Source organism: Nannospalax galili, unplaced genomic scaffold (assembly GCF_000622305.1).
Source record: "Nannospalax galili isolate Female #2095 unplaced genomic scaffold, S.galili_v1.0 scaffold72, whole genome shotgun sequence".
NCBI classification, from domain to species: Eukaryota; Metazoa; Chordata; class Mammalia; order Rodentia; family Spalacidae; genus Nannospalax; species Nannospalax galili.
In genome coordinates, this window is record NW_008336933.1 from 9,733,986 (window position 1) to 9,760,323 (window position 26,338).

General features: G+C 42.5%; 1 protein-coding gene and 1 non-coding gene across 3 annotated transcripts in view; both read right to left on the reverse strand.

The window, feature by feature from the left end:
• The window catches only part of Cdyl (chromodomain Y like), a 163,468-nt gene that overhangs the window by 34,853 nt on the left and 102,277 nt on the right, over positions 1-26,338 (reverse strand). The window lies entirely within an intron of this gene.
• Positions 9,979-10,106, reverse strand: LOC115070120. Its single transcript, XR_003849326.1, has one exon. It is a non-coding gene; the product is annotated as a small nucleolar RNA SNORA46 (small nucleolar RNA).

A 26,338-nucleotide genomic window follows, 5' to 3' on the forward strand; every position in this document is an offset into this window, starting at 1 on the left:
TTACTAGGTAATACAGACTCCACTAGCTTAACTAAGCATATCATGGTAAATTTCTAAAGTAAATTCAGTAAGACAGGTGATTCTGTAAATGTGTTTTGTTTCCTATGAAGTCCAATGCTGAAAGCAGGGAAGAGGGTATAACAATCTGTGAGCTGCAATGTCACCTTAAGGTACAGAAAATGAACAGAACATCAAGACCTACCGTTCCCTTTAGTGTGGAGAACAGGGAAAAGGGAAACCAAGGCAAATGGCAGAAGAATGGGAACGAGGGGCACAGCTCAGTGTGTCCAGTGCTTGCCTAGCATGCTCAGTCCTGGGTCTAACCCCAGCACAGCGCGGTGGGCTGGCAGAGGAATTCTGCAGCTCTGAGATCTTACTATTGACTGTAGCTACTATAGTTTTATTTGTGCAAAATGATTCTGCTTGTCATGAAATCAATTTCTCTGGATACTTCTCTCCACATTTATCTTGACTTTTAGAATTAACCAGCTTTTGCAACTACTGTTTGGTAAGATAACTTATCAATTGTAAGCTAATTTCCCTGGTTCATTAGTAGTACATGGCCATTAATTTCAAAGCCTATTGTAGGAAGATCTGATCTTAGCTGTATTGAAGCTTCTTCAAAGAAAGTTAATTCGCAACATACATTTACTACATTCTGGGCTAACATGTTAAAGCACTGTAAGACTTGTAAGTAGTATGAAACAGACTTCGAGGGCTACAGACTGTCTTCATGGGACTCAGCCATTGGCCTGGATGAGTGGCCAGAGTCAGCGAAGGAGCCAGGAGGCCTGGAGAAGGGAAATGCCAGCTCCACCCTGTCCATCACCTTCCAGGAATCAGGTGGCTTTTCAAGCAGTTTTCAGAACATAAGGCCTAGGCATTCATTTAATCCATGTGAACTTTCTGAGAACTGTTTTATAGTATTTGTGACATCTACTCAGTCTTCAATATTAGTGCATTTAGTCAAGATTAAAAGGAAATTTGCTCACAGAAACATAGATTTGATATAAAGAACACTTTTGAAGTTTTAAAAAAAAACACTATGAAAGCTAGCAATGATGATGCAGGCCTGTAATCCCAGCTACTAGGAAACTGAGGCAGGAGAATCCCAAGTTTGAGACCTGCCTTAGGCTACAGAGCAAGTTCAAGGCCAGCCTGGGCAACTTAGCAAGACCCTGCTTCATAATAAAACTAAAGAAAAAGGAAAATAATGGTATGATGGATTATCTCTCAGAAGGGTTGAAACATGCACTTACATCCAAAAAAAAAATGGTCACTTAAAACTTATCTATAGCACTATCAATAGCATTTACAATTCATTCTGCACACTGGAAGTGTAAAACAAGTTAATCACTGTAATGTTGAAAGGCACGCTCAAATTGATTTTATCCATCAAGCCATCTAACCAGAACCTCACAAAGTATGCACACCTGCAAGACAGCATGGTAAGAAGGTATTTTTGGAGGATGGCTAGACAACCTGTATCACAAATATTCAACAAAAGAAACAAACAACTTTTAAGGAATACAAATCTAGGGATTTATCCTGAAGAAATATCGTGGGTTTCTGTGGTATGTCTGGGCAGTAGAGCGTATGCCATCATTAAAGACTACACACAGTTATGCCTAAGGACACAGAGCCACACTCAGTCTGAGGAGCCACAAGCACACAAGGCTCTCACATAAACCACATGAAGATCAACTGTGCTGAGAAGGACCTGAGCCAGACATGCCAGATCCTGAGGATGGCAGTTTTTTCTCTCACCCATTCTCACCTGTAAAAACATTTCCTAATCTCATAGCTGTGAGGGCTATCTACTGCCACATTGCGGCGCGCGTGCGTGCGTGCGTGCGTGTGTGTGTGTGTGTGTGTGTGCCATGATGCATGAGTGGAGGTCAAAGGACAATTTTGTGGAGTCAGTTCTCTCCTTCCACCTTTATATGGGTTCTAGGGGTCAAATTCAGGTCATTGAAAGGCAAGCACCTTTACTAGTTGAGCCATCTCAGTGGCCCAATTCTTGCACATTGTGGTCAGGCTTTTTTCTCTATTACTGAAGCTCACCTGCTCCTGGCCATGAGGTCCCCATGCAAGGGAGTTTGAGAGCAGGTGGTGCCAGGTTACCTAGACCTAGAGCTGCTCACCAAGATGATGCCATCCATGGATCCGCTCGGAGAAACCACCAAATGCTCCAGGTTCCAGACCTGTTCAGCAAACCCTGTGCTCTACTGAAAGGAAGCCCAATGGGGAGAAGAGACCTGGCAGTTCAGAATGAGTAGCAGACCTGCCCGAGGATCTGGGGACAAGCTGGATAAACTACAAGATACAACTTTCCCTGAGTACAGCATTGAAGCTGCAAGAAAACAGATGGCAAATTATAGAAAGACAAACTCATCCGAGAAAACCAAGGCTGGGGGACTGTTTCTGTTGTCTCTATTCCTGAGAGGAGGAACTGGTGAAAAATTCAAAGATCTGCTGTGGGCTGAGTGTAAGCTACTGTAACAGTACAGAGATTCACTCCCAAGGAGGACCAGGTCAAGGGATGGACCCCACCCTCCTGACCTGGTCCCTGTGTCAGATCTCTGGGGAGAATAGCAAATGTGCAAACCGATGAATGTCTAGAGAAGGAGATGGTATAGAACAGAAAAAGTAATCTGGAGACACAGTGGTCCTAAGACTGAGATGGGGCAGTCTCTGACTCAGCCTGCACTCCCTGATCCTGGTATAGAAAGAACTATGTATGTAAAACCAACAGCTCACCACTCCCGGGGAAGCCAAGGCCTGGAGAGAGAAGTGCCCAGCGGCTCAGGGGAAAGCCGGTGGTAGATCACAAACACTGAGACTTTCCTGCAACCTCTGCTTCCAGCCTAAGTACAAAGCCCATGTGGAGGAGTTTGTAGCTTAGGTGCCTTGGAGGCAACCACAGAAAAAAATCTAAGTAGCTCATGTTGACTGTGGAAAGCTATGCTCACTCCAGGCATAATTATGTATCTTAATTTGTCTTGCTTTGGAGGAGATGCCCCACCACAATCAAAGAAAAACTAAGAGCTACACAAAGATCAAGGTTTTGAAAAACACTGTTGTCAAGAAACTCTGAGGTGCCTGAAACAAAGGAATTCAAAGACAGGGTAGCATCTTTAGAATAAACAAAGAAAATAACTTATTGAACAATCTACAGCCAACAAATAATAGACTCCAAAAGTGAAGGCACAAGTTAGACATTTTCTGAGCAGAAGGTCTAAAATAATACCGTAATCTTGTAAAGATTTAAATATGTACCGAGTACTGTAAGAACTAGTCTCCCAAATGTTTCAAAATGTGAAATATGAAATAAGAACATATACAAATACAGAGCAGTAACAAAAATATATATTAAAACACGGGGAACCAACCAAAGCCTTTTAATGAAGAGATTCATAGCATTAAATGCATATTTAAAAAGAGCTAGCACGTTTGGAATCCCAGCACCTTGGGAGGTGGCGGCAGTGAACCTAAAGTCAACCTGAGCTACGTGAGACCCAGTCTCAAATCAAAAACAAAACCTAAAAACAACTGTTAAAACTCAAAAATGTAAATAGCCATCATAGTCAGAAACTGCTGGCTAAGCCTAAATAAAACAGACTACAGGAAATAAAAAAAAGCAGGCAATGAAATAAAGAAAACCCAATAAAATTTAAAAACAAATGACAAAAGCATCTTAGAAAACCTAACAAAACTGATAACCCCCTGAATAAAACAGATAAAGAATAGAGAAAAGGAACCAGTACTAGAGATATAAAAAAATAGAATGAACAAAGATGAACTTCATGTAAACAACTTAGAAATTGGAAGGAATTCCTAGAAGTACTCCCCCGAAGCCTGGCCCATGCAGAAAATCAAAATCGGAATGTTCTGAGTAAGAATGCTCCCATAGGCTCCAAGTATTTGGAGACTTGATCACTGGGGCAGGCCTTTGGAGTTCTTACGCCTTGCTGGATTTCCAGCTTCTCTGCTTCCTGTGCTTGCTTGAAGATGTAAGCATTCGGTTTTTTGTTCTGGCCACTTCCTGTCACCATGCCTCCGCAGCTACTGCGGCCTGTCTCCCTGGAACCATAAGCCAAATAAATTTTTCCTCTATAAGCTGCCTTGGTCATGGTGTTTATCACAGAAACAGAAAAGTAACGAAAACAGGACACATTGTTGAAAATGGCAAGGGTCTTTGAAAATTCTTCTGTATGTACAATGTGAACACTGTCAAAAACAAAAGGCATGAAAACCATGGAAAGACGCAGACCAACACACGCATCATGGGAATCTCAGAGGGAGAAGAGGGAGCGGGCAGAGAGAAGAATGGTCCCACATGATAAAACATTTATCAATCGACACATCGAAGAAGCTCAAGGAACTCCAAGGAAAGTAAACTCAAGAGATTCCCTCTGAGACATATCATACTGTTAAAAGCCAGAGACAGAATATTCAAAGTGGCAAGAATGAAGCAGAGATGATATCAGGCTCAAGGGTTCTGAGATTAACAGTACGCTCCCCAACAGAAATAGTAAACTGTTGTATGATGACTGTTTAAAATGCTTAAAAAAAAAAATTAAGACAGTGAACCAAGAGTTTTAACACTGAGTATAATAATTATCCCACAACAATTAAGGAGAAATTAAGCCATTTCCAAAAAAATAAAATAAGATAATTCACCGTGAGCTGAACTGCTCTACAATTAAAAAAGTAGAGGAAAGTTTTGGGGTTGAAATGGGGATACTAGATAGCAACTCAAATCCACATAAAGAAATAAGGAACACTGATTAAAAAAAAGACCCACACAGGTAATTATAAAAAGCAGGATAAATGTATCTTGGTTTATAATTCTTCTCTGATCCGATTTAAAAGACAACCATATAAAGCAGTAATTATATATCTGGGTTAGGCATATAATTTCCATGACAGTAGTTGCAAAAGGAGGGAGGAGAGAACGGAGTTATATAGGAACAAAGCTTTTTAAAAAGATTATTTAACTTAAACTAGTTTAATCCAAACCATTTTCATCAATTAGCACTTAACTATAACCTCCAGGGCAATCACTGGAAAACAACTAAAACTGTATTGTATAGTATAGTATAGTATATAATTTAAAAGATGCACTATAATATATTTAACACAAAACAAAGTAATGGAAGACTAGGGGGTGGGGCATAAGATATACAGAAAACTGCCCATAAACCTAGGTGGTCTAGCTTACACACTGAAGCTATACGGAACAGCCTATTGTTTCTAAGCTACAAACCTAAACAGCATGTTATTGTACTGAATACGACAAGCAATTGTAATACCACATTGAGTATTTGTATATTTATTTGTGATAAAAATTTGTGAATTTATCTATGGGCTTAGAATATGGCTCAGTAGTCAAACTGTTGACTGGCATGTATGTGAAGCCCTGGGTTTATCCCTAGCACTACAAATGACAGACGTTATCTAAAAATATAGAAAAGGCACAGTTAAAAAAAAAAAAAAGGTTTAAAAGGAAACAGTTGTCTCTTTAGCGCACTAATCAGGAATGGGGCTTGCAGGAGGGACTGAAGTTGGTCCAGAGTCAGCAAGTGAGTGGTGAGGAACACAAAGACCTGGAGAGTCATTCCCTTCTACCCCCACCACCGACTGTATGCAGTGTATAACTAGGCTACACTACATTCACAAAGTGATTTCTTTGTAGCTATAAATTAACCTTAGCTTATGATTAACTTCTTCATAACTCTTTTATGTTGTTAGATTTTTAAAAAGCTTCTAAAAAAGATTTAATTATTTTTACTTATTTGTATATGTGTTAGTGTGTGAACATGTGTGCAGAGGCCTGAGGAGGCCAGTGGCATCAGATCCCCATAGAGCTGGAGTTTCATGTGGTTGTGAGACACTCTGTGCATGTAGGGAATTTAATTCGGGTCCTCTGCAAGAGCAGTATGCCCTTAACCACTGAGGCATCTCTCCAGCCCCTTAAACAATTTTGATAACCACCCTCTTCTAGTTAATTTTAGCTGTCAACCTGACAAAGCCTGTCACCTGAGAAGGGAGTCTCAACTGAGGGATTTATCAGATCAGGCTGGCCTATAGGTGGCACTGCTACCTAGGCAGGTGGTCCTGGGCTGTGTAAGAAAGCCAGCTAAGCATAGGCCAGCCAGCCAGGAAGCCAGCATGCTGCAGCATCCTTCATGGCTCTAGCTGTATTTCTTGGCTGTGAATTGAGTTTCTTGATTGGAGGCAATGCTATGCAGAACAGCAAGGAGGCCTGCTTGAATTCCTGCCCTGACTTCCCTCAATGATAAACTAGAACCTGTGAGCTGAAATAAACCCTTTCCTCCCCTAAATTGCTTTTAGTCACAGTGTATGCCTCAGTAACAGAATGAGAAACAGACCTTTACCTTAAAACAAATTCACTGTAAGCAACAGGAATTTTTTGGCTCTATTATAACTGATGGATCACACTCATGTGGAAGAATATGCTAAACCTTCAGTCAATGCCATGAAGTAGACATTATATATAAATGAGAAGAAATTGGCAAAAGGAATGAAAAAAACCATGATACTAGTACATGCTGTCTACAGGAGACACACTTTATAACCAGAGACAATCAAGATGTAAACAGAGGAACAGAAAAAGACCAAGCTAGAATGGTGAACCAGTGAGCTCAGGTTCAGAGAGACCTGCCTCAGTATATAAGGAAGAGAGCCACTGAAGGACACTTGATGGCAACCATAGACACACACACACACACACACACACACACACACACACTCACAACCAAAGTTGTTACTAGAGGGGAAAAAAGACAGGCAAGGAGGACACTTGTCTAATATGCAGAAGGCCAAGTTTAACTGCAAAATAAACATATGATTAAGTATGGAGGGGAAGAAAATTTTAAACAAAAGGTTAAATATTAAGAAGACACAAGGGGCTGGAGAGATGGCTCAGTGGTTAAGAATACTGGTTGTTCTTGCAGAAGACCTGGGTTCAAATCCCAGCACCCATATGGCAGCTAACAACTGTCCGTAACTCCAGTTCCAGAGGATCTGACAGTCTCTTCTGTCCTCTGTGGGCATTGCAGGACATGGGTACACTTACCTACACGTAGGCAATACATGCATACACATAAAATTAAAAAAAAAAAAAAGACACAACAAAATTACTTCTCCAAGTAACAAGAAAGCCCTAAAATGAAGCAAAACCAGACAACTGGAAGGAGAACTGGACGACTGAACAATAGTAATTAAGATTTCAATATGAACCACCACCAGTTGAAATGACTAGAACCAGATAGCAGGCAAGGTGGGGTGGGGTAACCAGATGTCATAGACCACCTTGGAGCAATCCAGCCCAAATCACACAATACTCTTGTGTGTATGTGAAAGAGGGAGATGGGGGGTAGGCAGGGCTGACACAAAAGGCTCTGCAGGGTAGAAATAAGTGTATAAAAAACCTGCCAAACTCTAAAGGACTGAGAACACACCAAGTATGATTCCTGAACACAGCAGATGAGACCAGAAATGTGAACAGAAAAAAGTAGAAAGCAGTGTATTTAAAAAAAAGTTTATGACTACTAGCCTAAGCTTCCGAGAAATAAAAGAATAAACTAAACCATAAGTTGGTTCTTCCAAAAGCTCAACAACAACAACAACAACAACAAAAAAAAATCAACAAACTTTTATCTATATTTGACCAAGAGAAAAAAAGCCTTTATGAGAATTATAGCAGGGAATGAAAGGGTTAACACCTCCGACCTCACAGGAATAAAGGACCACAGTGAGACCACTAGGACAGCTCTTCAACAAATCAAGGTAAAACTTGAAGCAATGGGAAACTCCTAAGAAGATGCAAACCACCAACTCTAGAATTATCTGCAGTAAGAGAGTACATTAGTAATCAAAAAAATTTGTACCAAGAAAAGCCAGGACTGCATGGATTCCCAAAAATTTAAGGGAGATATTAACTCTTCATACAATCTTACCAGAAATAGAAAAGAAATACTTGTACACTTGTCCCATGGGGCCAGTACTGCTCTGATACCAAACCAAAGACATCACAAAAAAGCCACAGTCCATTAACAGTATCACTCATTATGAACACAGATCCATAAATCCGTCACAGGACAGCAAGTTGAATCCAGTAGTAAATAAGAATTATTACAGACCTTCAGCAACTTGGTCTGTCCTAGGAATGCAAGGTTAGCATAACATACAGAAATAAATGCAGCAATCTATGTGACTAGCAACTAAAATCACACAATCATATTAATATTTAGGTTGGTGCAAAAGCAATTGTGGTTTTTGCAGCACTGAAATTTGCTGTATGAGGAGACTAGAGAGATGGCTCCGCAGATAGAAATAACTCTAAAGGACTGAGAACACACCAAGTATGATTTCTGAACACAGCAGGAACCAGGTTCAGTTCCCAGCAACCACACAACACAGCAGCTAACAACCACTCATAACTCCAGTTCCAAGTGAACTGATATCCTCTTCTGGCCTCTGTGGGCACTGCATGCATGGGGGAACAAACTCACACAAAGACAGAACACTCATATACAAAATAAAAGTAAGTCGAGCATGGTGGCACATGTCTTTAATCCCAGCACCCAGAAGGCAAAGTCAGGCAGATCTCTGTTAGACTGAGGCCAGCCTGTTCTACATAAGTGAGTTCAAGTCCAGCTGGGGCTACACAGAGACCTTGTCTCAAAAAAAACAAGAAAGTACAGAAGAGAAAAGGAATTTGCCATTTGATACTGAAATACACTTTAACAAATGTAGTTATGATATACATCATTTAATGCACATTTCTCGCTTTATCTGTTTTTACTAATAACTTATTACTTGCTTGTTTTATACTATGAAAAAGTTAGACAAAAGGCAAATTTGAGCAATTTTCTTATTCAAGTACAAAATGGGTCATAAAGCAGTGGAGACAGCTTGTAGCACTAACAACACATTTGACCAGAACTGCCGATCATCATACTGTGCACTGCAGAGGTGGTTCACGAGTTTCACACAGAGAACTTTGAAGATGAGGCACTTAAAAGGCACAGGAAATTGACAACACTCAATCAAGAACAATCAAAGCGATTCTCTTACAATAACAGGAGAAACTGCCAAGGAATTCAATGTGGGTAATTCAACAGTCACTCAACATCTGGAGAGAACTGGAAGGTGAAAAAGCTCAGTGCATGCCTCATGGGCTGACTGATTAAAAAACAAAAACAAAACATTCTGACCTATCATCCTCTCTTGTTCTATGCAAAAACAATGAACCATTTCTTCTTGGGGGGGTGTATTTTTATTTTATATGAGTGTATTGCCTGCATGTATATAAGTGTACCCATGTGATGCAATGTCTGCAGAGGCCAGAAGACTGTCAGATCCCCTAGAACTGGAGTTATAAATGGCTGTGAGCTACCATGTGGGTGCTGGGAGTTGAACCCAGGTCCTCTGCAAGAGCAGCCAGTGCTCTTAAATGCTGAGCTATCTTTCCAGCCCCAATGAACTGTTTCTTGATTGACTGTGACATGTTATTGTATTTGACAACAGACATAACTGGTGACAGGTGCTGACCAGTTCAGTGGTTGCACTGAGGAGCTGCCAAGTTACTTCCCAAAGCCAAACTTATACCAAAAAAAAGCTCACGGCCACCAGTTGGCGGTCTGCTGCCAGTATGATCCACTCATGTTTTCTGAATCCCAGCAAAACCATTACACCAGATAAGCATGCTCAGCAAATCAATGTGATGCACCAAAGCCTGTGCTGCCTCTGGCTGGCACCATCAACAGAAAGGGCCCTATTCTTCTTTACAACAGTGTCTGACCACAAGTCACACAACCGAGGACCCAGTGCAGAGAATAAGTGACTGCAGAACAACTCTGAAATGAGACATCCACATCACACGCACGATGCTCAGGGAACACTGTGGAAGAGGGGGCAGAATGGTTTTTCTTTTCATTTTTTTGACAATAATGTTCCTCAACTCCATAAAGCAACAGCAAAATGGCACAAGTCCACTGTGTAATAAAGAGCCAGGAATTCTTTTGCACTACAGTATAACCAGGAACGGGGAAAATTCCCAAACATAGAATGGTGCTGGGGCAAAATGATTCTAAGAGCTGAAGATGGAGGGAGGGCTGCTGTGAAGTAGCATCTTCTGAACATGGCATGACTACGGCACCCACAAACCCACAACAACTAGTCTCCTGCACAGGATCAAGCCAGTCAGTATTCCAGCATGGATGGGAGAGGGACTCATGAGACCCCATCCCTAGCTGAGGAGCTGACAGTTGGTGGCAGCTAGGGAAGAGTCAGTTTTCGTCCTGTGTTTGGCCCCGGGTAGTTGCCCGTGCTCCAGTGGATGGGTCTGTACCCATGTGCATACAGGCAGCACTAATTGAACTCAGTGGAGTATAAAGAAAATAACAAATAAAAAGAGGGCATGAAGTTGAGAGAGGACTTGGGGGGGAGGGTTCCCCAGAATCCAGGAGGAGAACATGGGGGACAGTAAGAGGTGGATGTGCTTAAAACACATTGCACACAAGTATGAAATTTTCAAAGCATAAATTTCAAAAAAGTTGAATGAAATTAGGCTACAAAGTTGTCTCATCCACCCATATATTGACTTGACCTCTTGCCAACTAACTACCTCTTCTTCAATCATCTCAGTATCGTTTTATATGGAAAACACCTCCTTCCACAACCAGCAGGATGCAGAAAATGAGCTCATCAAATCCTAAGCATGGATTTTTACACTATAGGAATAAACAAATTTACTTCTCATTGGCAAAAAATAATGTTGATTGTAATGGTTCCTGTTTTGATTAATGAAGACGCGATAAAGCCCAGTTGTAATGATTTAAAGTTCACTGTCCCAAATAGCAACTCTTTCCGCACTAGCCTAATAGTTGGAGGAAAAGCATCAGAAACATCTAAAACCCTCTCGTGAGAAAAGCTGGAACAGAAGTTGGGTGTGGTGCACAGGCCTCTAATCCTAGCACTCCAAAGGTGGAACTTTGTGAGATAAAGGCCAGCCTGGCCTACATAGTTAGTTCCAGGACAACTGGGGATATAGGGAGCCCCTCCTTATCTCAAAGGACACACTGCATACACCATGGCTCTACAGGACAACGGTGCCAAACCATCCCCATTACCTTGTGTGTGCCAGTCATTGTAAAACCGCCCTGTAATGCATTGCCTGGATGCTTTTGGTGAAGCCAAAATGGAAAGACTGTCTGCCAGTCCTATAAAACTACACTGCACACAATGATCATAGTGCACAGTACTGGCAATGAGAATAAATAGCTACGGGTTGTCTTCATTGGATGGTTACATGGCTTTCTTTTACTGTGACAAAATGCTTGAGATAAGGAACTCATAAGAAAAAAAGTATTTTGGCTGACAATTTCAAGTTTCAGTTCATGGTTTCTCAGTCCACTTGCTTTGGACCTGGCTTTGTGGTGGTGCAGTACGTCATGGTACCAGGAATGCAACAGGGGAGGTCTCTTTATGGAGGCCAGGTGAGGAAAACAAAAAGAGAAAAGAGAGATTGGAGGCTCAATATTCTCTTCAAGGCCATGCCCCATCATGACCTAACATACTCACTGGGCTCTACTTCCCACCTTCTAACAGTACCACAGGTTAGTGACCAAGCCTTTAGCAGATGGGTCTTTGGAGGACATTTAAGATCAAGATCATAATGCACACTACACTTTATAAAGACAGGGTGCCTTGGTATATAGATTTGGCTGGCCTGAAACCTTCAATTCTACCACCACGATTTCCCAAGTGCAGGGATTACAGGTGTACATCGCCATACATGGCTCATCATACACTTTCAATGGTTAGTTCAGGGTAGCCCTGTGCTATGCTAGCAACAGCTTCATCTTCCTTATGCTTCACTGCATCTCTCTTTCTCTTTTTCTGCTTAATTTTTATGTGTATGTGTGTACTGCTGTCATGCAATGCCTGTGGATGACAGAGGAAGGTGTCAGATCCCCTGGAACTGGAGTTACAGACAGTTATTAGCTGCCATATAGGTGCTGGGATTTGAACCTGGTCTTCTACAAGAACAGCCAGTGCTCTTAACCACTGAGCCATCTCTCTAGCTCCATTATTGCATCTCTTGATGGTATCAAAGATACCACATGGAAGAAATCACCCACAGCAGCAAGGCTCACCTGAGCATGCCCTAGGACATTCGCACAGTGACAATATCGCCTAACAATGTATTTTTTTCAGGATACATCCCTATCAGTGATGCTTGATTGTATGAATTCTGCTCTTGAGAGATGACCCATCTCTAGTTCAGCAGGTAACCCAGTCATATACAGACGTATGTGATGACATTATGCTGCATGTGTTCTTTACACACTCATCTTAGGGCTGAGTATGAAGTCCTTATTATAAATATTTTCCAGTCTCCTTCAGTTTCCCAGCAACAATGCTATCCCGTCTTACCTATTCTATTTTTTATTCACTTAAATAGTAACAACAACTCAGCCCAGGTTTCCTGTTTATTTTTTACTGCATTTTTTACTGTTGTATTTTTACTGCATTTGATACTTCAAAATGAATATGATTAAAGAAAACAATGGTGATTTTCAGAGAAAAAATTCATGTTGAAAGCCATGTAATTTGGTTTATGATCATATCTGTGTGAATGTTGAATCTGATTGTTTTCCACAATCTTAAAACAAGTAACAACAACAACAAAGCCATGGTTCACAGGACAGAGTTGCAAGTCTGACGTGTTCTGCTGCTTCTCACCACCCTGCCCCGATGGCTGCTGGGAGCCAGAACAACCTCCAATTCCCCAATACTTCCATCAATCTGTTGTTTTCCTGTATTACACCTGTGTCCAGCGTCCTCACACTCTACATGTCCCTTCTAACAATGTTTTATGGACAGTAGCTATTCAAGGACACTTTGAAAAAAAAAAAAAGGCAGGCTTCCTTTGGGTACATGCAGAGATACACAAGACAGATCAAACTGGTTATTGCTCTCTCTTCATAGTAGCAGACACCCCATCTTTGAAGATGCAGAACCACTGCCTGAAAACAAAACCCGAAGTGTTTGTATAATCTAATGGAGGCTCTTCTACACAGACACATCAAAATAACTCACTAGAATGGCGCTAAAGCACAACTACAGTGGAGTCCTTTGATCAAAGTTCTAAAAGCAAACCCACAACATTGAGATATTCACATCTTGATCACTACAAGATTTTAAAAGCTGGCTGAAGATGTAAATTTTTATGTAATATTTTTTCATTAAAAGCACTCAATCTAGACATCTTTTAAAAATCTTGTCAACTCCAACCAGGTCTAGAACCAGCAAACATCCATTTACCTTCTGAAGGCTGCCATCTTCGAGGGCTCACAGCTTTTCCTCCTACACGCTAAATCCCCCCAATTTTGGGTCACATGGTGACACCAAATCTCTGGAAAGAGTTATTTCATTTCTACAGAATAATTCTCCTAATCTAATATGGGACTTAAAGGGAATCAAGAAACCAACATTGCACTTGTAAAGCAGAATGATGTGTGTATGTGTGTGGTGGAGATGATGGGGATATAACACAGGGCCTCAGGCACACAAAGCACAAGTTCTAACCTGGAGCCACACCCTGAGCTCCTGTGGTATCTGGAGCACTGGGACCTGCATGATGCTGAGAAGTTTGAAAATGAGAAAATACAGATTAGGCTTGCCTGCTCTGAACTCCCTTCTTATTCCCCATTCACACAGAATCATTAAATGCACATAGGGGAAAGACAGAAGTAAGCTCAAAGGCTGGGTATTTAATAGAAGGTTTTATGCTAAAGAAACCAGACCCTAGAACCCTAGACAGCCAAGGATATGAGCCTGTTAACCCCCAACAACGTGTGCTGTCTACACTAACTAAAAGACAGAAACCCCTGAGGTTGTGCAATGATGTCATCTAGGAGAGGACAGAAGCAGAGAGCAGCCACAAGGGGATCCTGACAATGATCCTCACTAAAGAGCTAGCTTACTCTGCAAAGCTAAAGCCCTAGCCAACTAACATCAAACTAAATACTTTCTCATGCCCAACTTTTAAATCACATACTAGCTCAGTCTACTTACTGTTTCTCAACTAGGGTCCCAAACCATGCCACGGGAAGAGTCTAAGAGGCTAACTAGTAACATCATTGTTCAGACTCGTGCCCACACCTCAGTAACCACTACAAAGGCTGTCTGCTCAGGCTCCTTTCCCATCATCAGAGTATTACCAAGAACACCTCAGCTGAACTCTTAACCAGCACCACTGGCAATGGCTGAGAAGGGATCAGACAACATTAAATTTCACACACCGCCCTACAGATGAGGACAAAAGTCATTCAAAAACCCACACGGAACACAGATTTGTGTATCAGAGACCCCAAATACAAGGCAAGAAGTTGAAAGCCACGCTCGCCAGGCCTCAGAGACACAACACAGAGCAGAAGACACTAATTTTAAGATCTAGTTTTGAGATCAGTTTTAAGTGTTTTATTATTTTTTTATTTTATGTGTATGCATGTATTACCTGCATGTAAGTGCACCTGTGTCATGCAATACCTGAAGAAGACAGAAGAGACCGTCAGATACCATGAAACTGGAGTTATGGGGAGTTGTTAGCTGCCATGTGGGTGCTGGGATTCGAACCTGGGTCTTCTGCAAGAACAACCAGTGTTCTTAACTGCTGAGTCATCTCTCCAGCCCCTTGAGATCCGTTTTAACTACTTAAAAGCTATGCCAGAGCCCAATGCTGACAACCAACTTCTCTTTTCATTCTTCCACACACCACGGAAATACTTGGTAAGCTGCAGTGGCACATTCTGTTTGCCACCATCTCCCCTGCTCTCCGAAGGGGACACTATGGTGACACCCCATGCTTGCTAGTTGCACGTCAACCTGCAGGGTGCACTCACTTGATTTACTGGAGCTTCAAGGAGCTGCAGTTTCTAATGTGGTTGTATTGAACCATTATATGTGCAACTCTCAAGATTGTGGAAAAGGGCCAACCTGGCCTGTCACAGAAACTCCCAGACACACAATCAGGAGAAGCCAGTGTGCAGCTGCTTATTAAATGTGCATGAGAGAATCCCTTGTGAAAACTGGGAAATGCATGAACTAGACTGCAGACTAAGTGATCCTTCCAAATAATGGCCAGTATAATATTAGGGTGAAAAACTGGTTCAGGCCCCTTGGTGAGAACTTATTACCAAAATCTGGCACATGGGGAACTTTACAAGCACAAAATTTACTAGAACAACCCTTTCCCAACCAAACCACAATAAAGCTCAACTTGAAACTATTTTAAACGGCTCTTCTTGGTTTGGTATGAGACTGGCAATTTAGGCAACTGTAAGAATAGCTTCCCATGACTTCAGAGCTTTTTGTTTCAAAGCAAATAAGACAGGAAAAAGGAGAAATCTGTTTTCTACTTCCTCTTTCAGGTCCACAAGATGCTGGTTCAAATCAGAGACCACAGACACCATGCCCAATGTTACACTCTTGTTGAAGCTGGCCCAGATCTGCTATAGTTTCCCCCTTTAGCCTTCACACAAAACTGTCATAGGCAGACACAAAGAGGCGGCCATGTCTGCAGAGCACAGACCAGTGGCAGCAAAATGGGAACTAAACAGTATGTGATTTTCTGTATCACAGAAAATGTTCACATCACATTTTCATAGCATTGCTACAAAATCAAAATGTCATTTAACCTTTAGAGGTTAACAACCAAGTATGGAAATAACTACCAAGCTCTGCTGGAAGGGCTATCTAAACAAGAAAACACTACAATTACAGTGACATGGGATTCATCATTTAAACACTGGCAAGATGAAAAATAATCTCTACCTAGTTTATGAATTTCAGGCACTAATGTGTGCTATAGCCAATAAAAGTCACAGCATTCATCCTTGAGACAGGCACTTTCCTTACAAGATAAAAACGAGCTCTCCCTATTACTAAAACAATACTTAATTACAACTGTAGGCACTCTCCTCATAAAGCACGTCCTTGTGCCTTATCACTCAAGATTTCACCAGAACAAAATTATTTTCTTTCAAGGCTCCAAGTGCTATAGCAACACGGGAATTTCCATACTGTAACAGTGGAAGTGGTCCTATAAAAATGGATTCAAATAGCCCAATTTCTGTTACTGTTACAAAATACCCAAGGGCAGATAATTTTATAAAGAGGCTCATATAGCTCAAAGTCCTAGAGTTTCAAGGACCTGGTACTGCCATCAATTATGCTCTTGTAAGGACCTCAAGGCAGCAGCATGAGAAGGGACAAGTACAGGGAGATAGATATACACACCAAGCCTCACTGGGGCACAAAGCAAGTACCATGCTAATTTTTCAATGGCAATGTCCCCACACCTAATTATCGTCCACATCACCCCTCTGAAGACAAAGCTTCCAACAAATATGCCACTGGAATACAATCAAACTCTAGCTAAACTATAGCACAAAGACCTAAGAGCTGAACAAACCATGAGGCAGCCAACGCTTAAACGGCAGCTTTGGGGAAGTGGGGAGTTTCTACACATGAAAGGTGGATGGCCCAGACAGTTTTACTGTTGCAATACTCAAAAAAAATTTTTCCAACCAAGTCTCCTTTTATTACAAAATGACACAGCAGTTAGTGTCCCACATATTGCTTCTAGACATGCTGGCCAATCCCCCACAGTGCCCTCTTTGGTGACAAAATGTTTCCTAAAATTGGAAGCAGCTTACAACACAGTGCAGGTTTATCTCGAGGGAGAGAGGTTGGCTCCACAAGAACAGAGTGTATCTGGACGTTCAGGCTGACCACCATTGCGGGGACAACTGAGCTATCCAAGACCAAGGAAGAGTCTTTTAGATCAGCAAGGACTGTGATGGTGCTGCTATTCTCACCAGGCTAAGAAGAGCGCTTGCTGGCTCATTTTGGCAGCCACCTCACCCCTGAGCCAGGCTCAGGGAGTCCTAGCCTGCAATCATTTTGGTACCCATGCTGCCGAGTTTACTGTTTACGTATCCATCAGGACTTGTTTAGTTCTGAGCATGCTGGGCAGGGGGGGACACCAGGACAGGTAGGGCAGCGGTCACCGTTCTATGGTAATTATGAGGAGGGGCTCACCTAAGGGCATGGCTGACTGCAGGGACTAAGGTCTGGCAGCAAGCAGTTAAGCATTTCCAACTCAGTGCAAGACTTTGTGACAATGCTCAGCAAGAGGGTGGGGTGAGGGAAGCTACAAGACTACTGTATTCTAGGAGCATCGGATGCCCCCTCAAAAAAACACTAGGCCATTTATACCCCTCCTTCAAACTACAAACACCAATGACCTTGACTGAGGAGACTGGAAAGGTTTTTTTTTTTTAAAGTATATTTAAGAACTTAGTACGATTCCATTTAAAAAATTAAGCATAATAATGTAAATAACTGGGGGAAAGGGGAGTGGGTCAGTTGGCATCATAAATAAACCTGACTATACAGTGTGGCCTTTCCAGAGGCGAAAAGGGAGGATACATGGTGAAAGGAAGATCTTTCATGATAAGAAACCTGTATGGCTTCGAGAGCCAATGTAGTAGCTCAGAAAAAAATTCTGGGGTAAGAAATACTTTGGAGGTAAGCTTTCTATGTTTCTTAGCACTTCTATTCTGGACTTTTGAATGCCACACAAATCCTATTTATGGCCTTACACGGAAAGAAGTCCACCAGACCCTTATCATCAGGAGAGATGGGTGCTTACTGTATTAGATAATTACTTTTTTATATATGGTTTACCTCATTAGATGCCACCACTCTGGCAAAAGTGGGTCCATGCAGGTGGTTTGTTCATGACAACCTCCCTAACGATGCTAGCACATGGGCTCGTTTTAAAGTGACTGTCCATGACTGTAGGGTTTGCAGCACCATGGTTTCTGGTCTGATGATAAACATGGTATGGCTCTGTGACAACACAGCCACCGAAACAGAGGCCCATACTCCAAAAATGCAGGCTCTGTGCTGAATGCCTATCCCAGCACACCAGGAGCTTCCAGAAGCAGGGGTATGATGCTTTTAACACAGCCCAGCTGGCACATGGTCAGTGTCGCATGTGACTGAAGGGGCAGAGCGCTTCCAGAAACTCCCACATCAGTGTATGGCACAGAACACAAATTATATGAAACTGAAAGCAAGGTTTAAAAATAAAACCAAAATTAAAACCAAAAGAAAAACGGTTTTAGGAAGTTAGAAGCCATGAAAGATGGTTAACAGGAGCTCAGAGGTGTGTTGAATCCAAGTCAAGGAACCAAGCCAAAGCCTTCAAAAGCAAGGTCTTGGAAGACAAAGGTCTGTGCACCACCAGGACCACCAATTCCTAGGGAGGAAGCAGAGGAAGTCTCTCCTCCCCAGAGCATCAGCTGCAGGAGATGGGCGATAGTTTCACGGTCCATTTGCATGAGCTGAATGAATCTTTAACCTGTATTTTCCTCAGATAAAATAATATAGTAGCAATTTCCACAAAGGAGCAATTAAAGACATACTGGAGATGACCCACGAGAGAAAACACTCATTCACATAGTTGTGGCCATCTGCCACGTGGTGGGGGCAGAACAGAAAGGAGCAATCCTTGTTCTCCCTCTCAGGAAGTTCCCTGGGATTTCAGGACAGCTGGAAAGAGGATTATGCCAACTTCACTTAAAAGGGCATGTGAAATGTGGGGGCAGGGTTGGGGAGTGGAGGCATGCCTGCAATTCCAGCTCCCAGGAGGCAAAGGCTAAAGGACTGAACAATTTCAACGTCAAGACAGTGTGATGTAAGATGGTACAGCTAGTATGGAAGAGTAGGGAGACACTCCAAACTTCTAAACAAAACTGAAAATAGAGGCTTGAAGAGGTGTTTATAGACCCATGTACTCAGCAGTGGTATTTATAATAGCTGGAATGGAAGCAACTCAAGTGATGATGGGTGGATGAATGGAGAAGTGAAACAGGTATATGACAATGGAATACTCAAGTCTAACAAGAAAGATTTTGATACACACTGTGATAATCGTGAATCTTGAGGATATTATGCCAAGTGAAATAAGTCAGTTACAAAACTGAGGGGTAAGCTCATAGACACAGAGTTAAAGCTGGCTCCTGGGAGCTGTGAGGAGGGGACATTAGTATGAGTGTTTTGCCTACATGTATATAAGTACACCCATGTCATGTGATGCCTGTGGAGGCCTGAAGAGAGCTTCTGATCCCCTAGAACTGGAGTTATAGCTAGCTGTTAGCCACCATATGGATGCTGGGAACAGAACCTGGGTCCTCTGCAAAGGTAGCCAATGCTCTTAAGCACTAAACCATCTCTCCAGCCCCTACAGTGTAGATTCTGATGGAACCTGAGCAGAAGGTTCCACATCTAGGTGTTGACCACCTACAGGGCAGTCAAGGCAACAGCCAGACTAATGGGTGACAGGGAAAAGAGCTGGAAACAGTGAGCTTATCTCCACAAGTGCAGACTAAGCAGAAAGCAGGATTCAAGGTAGAAACTTGAAAGGGGCTAGGGGAACAAGAGGGCTTGTTAATGGGGACAGAGGCAAGGAATAGCTAGAGTGTCTCTCATTTTAAAACCTGGTTTTTATTTCTCTGAAAATGAAAATGAGTGACACCTTTAGGGAGGAAGACAGAGCCCGGGATGGAGATTCAGGCAGAAACAGCCTGATTTTCAGCACATGCAAGCTTTATGAGGAACCTGGGGCTCCTCCTCAGAAAAGGGCAGACCATCCATCTGACTGGCGGTGATGACAGGTCTTGGGTGGGTGTAATAAGCCTAGCACACTGCAGGTGTGCCATGCACACAACTACTACTGGGATGAGATAAGGCCTCTTCCTCTTAGGGACCACATCCTCTAAGGTGACAGGCAGAGATGGGTGGGAATGAAGGTTGTGACTTGAAAGAGAGCTCATAATTTTGAGGAATGTTGGAAGAGGATCCAAAGTTGGCTCAAGGGGCTGGAGAGATGGCTCAGTGGTTAAGAACACCAACTATTCTTGCAGAAGACCCAGATTCGAATCCCATGGCAGCTAACAACTGTAACTCCAGTTCCAGGGGCTCTGACAGCCTCTTCTGTCCTCCATGGGCATTGCACGACACAGGTGCACTCACCTACATGCAGGCAATACACACATACACATACAATAAAAATAATAAATATTTATATAAAAAAAGTTGGCTCAATCCAATAGCAAAGTGGGAAAAGATGCACTAATTCAGGGCTCAGTCAAGGAAGAGGCATTCCTGGGGCACTGTGGGAGGGGCACTCTGAATCAAAAGGCCATGAGAGGCATAGGTAGAGGGCAGGAAGAGGTGGGAACTCTCAGGAGGGTGAGCACAAGCATACTAGATGCAAACATACTAGATGCAAACACCAACAGGTGCCTCCTTCAGTTGAAAGCAGGTGAGAAAGGACAGAGGCCAACCCAAGAAGAGAAAATGAAGGAAAGGGTCGAGGGGCTGCATTGGGACAAGGAGGAAACTCCAGATCATACACGCAAGTTATTTCCTTTCCCAAGAACCAAGAATCCAGAGGTTGGTCAGAAGCTCATCCTGAAAACTGAGCTTTGGAAGTGAGCAAATAAATCTGGTGAGGCCTAGTGATGACCTGGCGAGCTGCTCCATGGGTGCTGTTGCACAAGGCACGTGACTGCCAGCGGGCACTGACAAAAAATGCCTGTCCTGTTAAATTATAGATGCCTGTGGTATCTGCGAGCACAAACCTCACTCTGCCTCTTATTGCCTTGTAATTTCTCCAGTCACCTGACTTATTTTCTACTCCTCTTTTCAGAAGACAGGCAGTAATGAATGGAAGTGGAAGAGATAAAATTCTTCCAGGAACTCTTTTGGGCACAGAGACACAGCTGCTAAGTACTTAACATGTATAAACAACTAGACTTCACAATATAAGAGAATTCTCAGGATGGTTGAAATGGTTACTATACACACTCCACCTCCATCTCAATGTCAGTGGGTTTGGGCATCATTCTGGTCTTTCTCTGTAGGGATCCAGCTTAACTCAACTGAAGCCATCTTAAGATATAACTGGCTTGATGGCCCCTAAATAGCTGTGGTCCGCTACGCACACAGGGCCCAGCACACCAGAAATAAAACCTCAGGAGAGGTGTATCCGGCTTTATGAACAGACTTTGGTGCCAGAAGCCCAAGGAAGGTGTTTGATATCTCTGATACCAAGTTAAGCCAGGTACACATCCTTGGCCTGAGCCAAACCATCCTTGTCCTGACCAGTATAAAAAACTCTTCCCTGACCAAAATCGCAGGAACCTGGTATTCTTGTTATCTACCACGGGTGATACTCCTAGAGGTCTCTGTAAAGCTACTCTGTGCAATCCTTGGTCTGTCTACCTTTCTCAGGGCTCAATGTCCTTGGCCAGCAGCAAGGTAGTTCTTTAGATTTTCCAAGCTCATTTCCCATCTGCTAGGAAACCAGGTATCAAGCCACTCTAATTCTTTCCTATCTTAGGCTAAAGAGCCTTGGGGATTTATTCTCTAGCATCTTCCTTCCAGGGATTCTTGACAAATTGACTTTAAATAGCTTGAGGCTATTTAATGAGTGAGGCTGGTGTATAGAAGGTGACATATAGGAGATAAAAGCAGAGTGCTTCTTCCACAGACCCAGTCTACAAGAACAGCCAACATGGATCCAAAAACAGAAAGTGGATGGACATGGCCTCCTAGGGAGTAGATTCTAGGGCATAGCTATACTGGGAGGATTGGGCTGTATGAGTAAGCTGGTCAAACACTACAACATGACATAACTTGAAAGCATTTCTGCCACCACTCCTTCCATGATGGGACCTCTGGAACCACAAACCAAAATGAGCTCTTGGTCATGGTGTTTTATCACAGCAACAGAAAGTAACTAATATACTTAGCAATTTTAATTGTGTCAAGACTACTTATTGCTGGCCTACTGAGAGGTTCAGGGCACCAATACAATGTACCCTGTGTTTCCTTGCCTCTGGGAGGTCAGGATTTGCCTGAGTGAAGCAAACAGAGCCCAGAAGAGGAGAGGCCAGCTGAGGCCTAATCCTTCTGGTCCTGGATCCAGTTGTGCCTGATCCTAATTATACATGCTAACAAGTGTAATTTTCATTAGTTTATTCTGTTATTACACTCTATTTGAGACAGGCCAAAAAAGGAAGTAAATCTTGACTAATACAGTATCAATTAATGTGAATGTCACTCACTGGATACTACAAAAAAGATTAGAAAACAGGAGTAAGATCTAATGTGGACCCTATTTTCCCAGCCAACTCTGTGGGGTCCCTTTAATCAAGTCACTTTCTCTTTCACATGCAGTCTCATCTGCAACATGAGGACTGTCTGCCCTAGGGAGCATAATGATAGAGGAACTTTGGCAGAACAAAGGGAACAGGGGAGCATGCTGTATAGCTGAGGTATAAAGTCTTTCCCATCCTTAAGACAGAGGATGCCACCAGGACCCTTCTTTAAGACTAGAACTGTGCTGCAGATGACAGAAAAAAGGGGGGGGGGTGTATACATGCTCTGTGTGGTGGCACATATCTTTAATCTCAGCACTTGGCAGGGAGAGGCAGGCAGGGTTACAGGGACACCCCATCTCAAAACAGAACAAATTATTTTCCCTGACCCAAAAGCAAAAAGGAAATACGTAAGAGAAATTTAAGACAGGTGTTCTGTTCCTACTAGTATAACAGCAAATACTAAAGAAAAAAAGAAATGTAACTTTTTTTTTTCATTTTGTCCTTGACCTGGATAAAACTCAAAAGGAGCACAAACTGTCATAATTTTTGTTTTTATATTTGCTATAGTAATTGTCAACCGGACACAAATCTAGACATACCGGAAGACCTGGGACTGAGGAATTGTCTTTAACAGATTGGCCAGTGGGCAGGTCTATAGAGCATTTTCTTGATTGCAGATTGATGGGGTGGAGGGAGGGGGAAGCCCACTGCAGGTGATGCCATAGCTGGGCGGGAGGGAGGGGGCTGGGTTGCATAACAAAGACAGGTGAGGGAGCCAGGGGAAGCAAGCAAGTGGCTTTCCTCCAAGGCCTCAGCTTCAGTTCCTGGCTTCAGGCTCTTCCACAAAGAGCTCCTACCCTGGCTTCCTTTGATGATGGACTATAACCTATGAGCCCAAATAAACTCTTTTCCCTCTCAAGTTGCTTTTGGTTGGTGTTTTATCACAGCAACCAGACAGAATTCCTGACCTAAAGAATTCAAGTTTAAGTTATAAATTATGAAATGTCAAATTAAAGTTAGTATCCTTTGGTACGGTCAAAACTGAGATGAAACCATAAGTTAATGCATATGAATCTGAGGTTTTCTACCCCTTTAGGTAGGGCAATATTCTGTCATGGAAGTGCCAGCTCATGAGCTATAAAAACCACGAACCAACATGCATGCCCTTTGCATGAATGCTACAGCTTGAGTGTAGAGAAGATGGTGTGGTCCATGTCCAAGGACATACATGTGCCTGTGATCCCATTCAGAAATAAACCACCCAAAGGAAAACAGATGAGGAATATATTGGGGGAAGGACAGAAAAAAAAATAAGCCATCAATCAAAGTTTTCCTGTTTTGAAATTCAGTGGGATACAATATTCTACCTTCTCCTCTGGTAGATACTGAAAAGTGGATAAAAATGTTCAGTAAAAACAGGTAAATGCACAGTCACCATCTTCACAGCATTTTAGACAGCAATCTGGCAACACCTATCAATCAGTTACAGTTCTATTGTTTACAGTGTCAAGTGGCCAACTCACTCACAAATGGCTCAGAGGAAATGTGTCTACACATATGTGTGCATAATTATATATAACCATGGGCACAGGGAGAATAAATGAAGCAAAGAAATAAATGAATCTGAATAAAAATCAAAAGGCATTTCCTACACTGGTCTAACAACTTCCATTAATATGAAGTTCTATTTATATAAATTTTGAAACTTGCAGACGGAGTGACGGCAGTTCGTCAATAGCAGTGACAACAGTTCATTAAGACACAATGTTAAGAATGCTTATAATAAATAGATCAAGTCTAAAGTCAGTTTCTAGACTGGAAACAAAGTTCAGAGGTTGGCTCATTGGGAAAACGCTGCCCAGAGTTCTGAATAGCCTTGAAGCCGGTGTAAGACACTCATAGGACAGAAAAGCAGCATTCCCAAGAAGCCAGCTTCCCTGTTCAGACAGAAGAAGGAGGTGAGCAGTCAGGCCTGGTACTCCATCTGTGCTGGGCAAGAGCTGTCTGGGGTCTTTCCCTAAATGGCCCGGCCCTCAAACATGCACTTATGCAGGGCCATTTGTGTTCTTCCCTTTCAATACTAGAAAAACGCTTATCACTGGAGAGACGGACAGATGAGTCTGCACAGCAAGCTTCACTCCACTAGCCCTTGTTCTGCACACATTTACCACCCTAGAAGCTCTAATCCTTCTGTTTGCAGTCATTTTCCACCATTTACAGTCCTTTGTTAAAATGATATAAGCTCCTGAGTCTAACTCCCTCATCTTTTCTGCGGCATGCACATAAACTTTAAAACATAGATAACTCCTTTCCCACTGCTCACTGGTCTCATAGGCCTCCACTGAAGAACATATGAGTGTGGGGAAATTGTTTTTTCCCTCTCCTACATGTCTTAGGCTAGCTGAACTCGTTACACTTAATTCATTCTTACATAAAATGTGATTTCAAAAAGGGAGATTAACACTTCAACAAAACTACATCAAATGCTTTGGAAAGACTCTAGGCTAATTGTATTTGTCCCAAAAGGTGTGAGAAAGAGACTATAAGAACAAAGAAACCAAAATACAGGAATATGCACTCAAAAATGTCAACTTGTAACAGGTATGGTGGTGTGCATCTTTAATCCCAGCTCTCCGATCAATAAATTCATGTAAAAAGGTTTTTGCTTCTCTAAGTGACCAATGAAATTACATCCTTTGTGCATGTGCACACACAATGCACACACATGCAAGGCAGATCAGACCCATTGCCTTGCTCAAGCTGGGCAAGTGCTCTGCCAACAAAATATACCCAAGTACCCTTTTTCCCAAAGGGTCTTAGCTATACATCACTGACTAGCAAATACCCTCATATGTATAAGGTTTAAAGCAAAATGATTAGTGTTTCATATTCTGAAGTCTTCTTAGGGATAACCAAATTCTTTTTTTGTTTTTTTGAGACAGGGTCTCCCTGTAGCCCCAGCAGGCCTGGATTCACTATGGGGACCAGGCTGGCCTTGAACTCATAGACATCTTCCAGCCTCTGCCTCCCAAGTGCTGGTATTAAAGGCGTGTGCCACCATGCCTGGCTTGATAACCAACTTCTTATAAAGGATACTTGGCACTAGAATTCTAAAGCACACTGGGCTCACAGGGAACAAAGGAATCCATCTGCCACTGGTTATTTCATGTCACATGACCCTGCCTGGGGTTCTCAATCATGAGGTGGGAAGGGCTGCTCAGACTTACTGCAAAGGTTTGCTCATTTTGGTTCATGTTAACACCTGTAACCAAAGCAAGCAGCTGTTGTAAGGAGGAAGTGTAAGGATACAGGAGGAAGCCATCAGTACAGCAGTTACACAGGTGCTAGAAGTCCACTGGTTTCAGACAGACCTTTATTGCATGTGTGCGTGCATATATGCACGTGTGCAAGCCAGAGGCTGGATGTCTTGATTGTTCTCCACCTTATTCGTGTGTGAGAGTAAATGCACATGTGTGGAGGTCAGAGGACACTCTGAAAGCTGGGCCTGATTCTATCTTGCACTGTAAGAGCCCTTGGATCACAGCTGCTCACACTACAGGGTCTGGCTTTTGTTTACATGGGTTCTGGGGGTTTGAAGTTAAGTCCTTACATTTGTATGGCAAGAACTTTTACCCACTGAGCTCTTTGATCCAATGAACTATCTTCCTGGCCCTCTACCTTTTTTTTTTTAAAAAAAAAAAAAAAAAGGCAGGTTCTTCCACTGAATCTAGAACTCATCAATTTAGCTAGGCTGATTGGTCAATGAGCTCCAAGGATCCTCTCATCTGTCTCTTCAGCACTGGGATTACAGGTAAGTGGTATCACACCCAGCTTTTACATGGATGCTGGGGATCCAATCTCAGGTTCTCCTGCATGTGTAGTAAGCACTTTGCTGACTGAACCATCTCTCAGCACCTACATCTTTTTAATCAAATGCTCATATACTTTCATTTCTTTCTGGTCTCACTCTGTAGCCCTGGAACTTATTACTACATTATGTAACCCAGGCTAGTCTCAAACTCACAGCAATCCTCCTGCCTTGAGGCCCTCAAGTACAGGGATTA